The 3,180-nt window shown below is 36.6% G+C and overlaps 1 non-coding gene across 1 annotated transcript; it reads right to left on the bottom strand.

The window, feature by feature from the left end:
* Positions 1 to 2,827: 2,827 nt before the first annotated feature.
* Positions 2,828 to 2,934, bottom strand: LOC122071111. Its single transcript, XR_006138058.1, has one exon. It is a non-coding gene; the product is annotated as a small nucleolar RNA R71 (small nucleolar RNA).
* Positions 2,935 to 3,180: the final 246 nt, after the last annotated feature.

Here is a 3,180-nt window from a genome sequence, read left to right as displayed (position 1 = left end):
TTTTTTTTTTTTTTTTTTTATATATATATAAGCAGAAAATATATTAATTCAAAGTAGATACATTATAGTCATGGTGTCTGATGAGCACATTTATGTGTGAAATCTAGGGTAGTAAAATATGCATTTTACATATTTAGAATGGAGCTACCTTGGGTTTTACTCTCTTTTTGCAGGTTTTATATTTTCAATGCCTTAAGGACTATCGGGAGCTATATCTTCAATTTTACACGTAAAGTGGTCCTATTTCTTTTCATGGTTGCGAAGCGGACGAAATTTTGAGCAAGATGGACGTGTTCGATTAAAAGTACACATTCGTTTGGTCACCCGTACAAATGATTATTCTTTTTCGGGTCAGAAAAAGAATAATGGATCAGAACTGAACCGAGATGCAGAACCAGCCCGTTTGCAATTGTCCCAGAGGTACAAGGAATACTCCAAATGCCAACAAGGATCGATGGACCACATCTTTAAGTGATTAAAGATTTGTTTTTGGTAACAACAACTACCTAGCTTAGTTGGTGAGCTATGGTGTACAAAATTCTCTTGCTCACCAAGAGGTCTCAAGTTCGAATCTTATGGTTGTTTTTTTTAGAAGATTTTGTTGAAGATTTCCTGCTTTTCACTCAAAAATCGTGGAAGGGATGGAGAGGATAAAAAGAAAAAAAAAGAGAAGCAAAATCGTGGAAGCAAGAAGAGAAGAAAAAAAAAGGAAAGAGAAAAAAAAGGGAGAACCAAAGATTGTCCAAGTCTTCTCTCTCCTCCACATCATCACCAAAATATTGTCCAAATCACACGAAGCAAGAAGGAAAAAAAGTCGTCCCTAGGAGAGAGAAAAAAAAAGAAGAAAAATAAATTAGAAGAAAAAGGAAAGAAAATAAGCAAAAAAATTTTAGGAAATTTCTCAAAATTTATTTCTCTCTTCTCTCTCCTCCATCTTAGCACTTTTGGACTCAAAAGATCTCACAATCAATTGTGGGTTTCTCTCTTTTAGGAAAGAGAAAATTGTTACCCTACCTCTCCATTCCCTATAAATACAACTCATGTAAGAGGAGGGGAGACAATTCATTCTTCTTCTAGTTTTTTTTTTAGTTGCTCTCTCTCTCCCTCTCTCACTCTTTGGTTTTAGTTCTTCTCTATTTTTCTTTAATCACTTTTGTAATAGTTTTTTTTTTTTCAATTAATGCAAGTACTCTTTTATTTTTATTCAGTTCTTTTTATGTTTATGATTTATGCAATTGAGTTGTAATTTTTTAAGTTATAGTTCTAGGCTTAGATCTAGGTGACAAGATCATGAGCCGTGGAGCAATTTTTTTTCAAGTTCAAGCATTGATTCAAGTAAGTAGGCTCCTTCAGTAGTCTTCTCTCCCCCCTCTCATTCCCTCTTCTGACTACCCTTTCTTTCTTAATTTAGGATTTTTATTTTCAGTCGTTACATTATTGCTATCCCTCTCCCCCAAGGTTCATGGCTAGTGTATGTGTTGGCTTTGCCCCTCCTAGCCATAGAACCATCAATTTATTGTTTTTATTTTAATTGTCTCCCTTTCCCTAAAGCTAAGTAGAGTAACCCTTGTAAGAGTGACTCTCTGGTCAACTAAGGAAGCTCATATTATGATGCATCCCTCGGGCTAAGTAGAGAAACCTACTTGTGAGTCTCTCTCTAGCTTTCTCCCCTTGCTTTTACTTTATTTTTATTTCAGCATTTTTTTCCCTTGTTTATTATTTTATTTTTTTTTAATTGCGTGGGTTGTTTACTTTTAGTTATTTATTTATTTAATTTTAATTGTGTGGCTTGCGTCTTTAAATTCTTAGATGACGAATGGTTAGGACGTTATTTTTAGGAGGCGGTAATTAGAATTAGATCACAACCATTAATCAGTTCACTTTCGCATTATTAAAAGAAATAAAAAAATAAAGTGGCTGCTCTCCCTGTGTTCGACCCGTAGCTACACTGATCCGTACGCTTGCGGTTACATTTTAAATCTCAAACAAGTTTTTGGCGCCGTTGCCGGGGAGACAGTTCCATGTTATTTTTCACTTTCTTTTGGTAAATCGGAGTGCTTTGTTTGCTTTGTTTTATATTTTTCCTTTTCTTTTATTGAATTCCTGAGAAGAACAACTTGCAATAATAGTTGTATCAGTGGAGGTCGCCATGCCTCACAGTATGATAAAGACAGGTTTCGCCCTGTAGCAGTACCTCAGGAATTGACCTGAGCAACCCCGGATCCCTGCCGGTAAGCTCCCAAAAAGCAAAAAAAAAAATCAAAAAAATCATCAAAAAAAAGTTTTGCTATCCATTCTTTTGTGCTTGTCTTACTTTAGTTGTGGGTAGTTTTTCTGTTGCATGAGTGTTAAGTGGGTACGTAATACTAAGAATCGGTTAGAAAGAAGAGATCCAACAAGTAGTGACCCTATACGTTTGCTCTCTTTAAAACCCTTCAATATGGGAGACCAACAGCAAAACCCTTCACCTAAATCTCTGAAAGATAGGTTCTACCCTGCTAGAACAGCCCAACCTTCCTGCATAGTTCTACCACAAGCCTAGGGCAATAATTTTGAACTCAAATCTCAATACATCACTATCTTGTCCCATTTCCATGGGTTGACCTCTGAGGATGCATACCTATTTCTAAGGGAATTTGAAGAGGTATGTGTTCTAATTAAGATCCAACAGCTTTCTGATGATGCTGTTAAGCTTAGGTTTATCACATTTGCATTGAAAGACCAAGCTAAGAAGTGGTTGTATGGGTTCCCCACAAATTCTATAACCTCATGGGAACAGTTCACAGTTGTCTTCCTTAAGAAGTTTTTCCCAACTCACAAGACCAATAAGCTTAGAAGTGATATCCTTCAGTTTAGGCAAAAGCCTAGTGAGTCATTTTCCAAGCTTATGGAGAGATTCAAGGATCTACTCCAAGAATGCCCTCACCATGGCCTAGACCTATGGCATTTATGTCAAATAATTTATGAGGGTATTGATTACCCAACTAAACAAATGATAGAGTCTATGTGCCCTGAGGGATTCACATCCTTTACAGATGAAGGAAAGGCATGGGAATTCTTACTTGACTTAGCTGACAAAACCCGTGAGTGGGAATCAACCCAAGAGAGTGAAAGAACCATAGGAGGAAAAGGATATTTTGTGGATGGGATAGTAGCCAAGGAAGCCCATTTGGATAGCCT

The sequence above is a fragment of the Macadamia integrifolia genome, unplaced genomic scaffold, assembly GCF_013358625.1.
Source record: "Macadamia integrifolia cultivar HAES 741 unplaced genomic scaffold, SCU_Mint_v3 scaffold_189A, whole genome shotgun sequence".
NCBI classification, from domain to species: Eukaryota; Viridiplantae; Streptophyta; class Magnoliopsida; order Proteales; family Proteaceae; genus Macadamia; species Macadamia integrifolia.
Note: the sequence above shows the minus strand (reverse complement) of the source record. Positions and strands in the feature narration are given on the sequence as shown.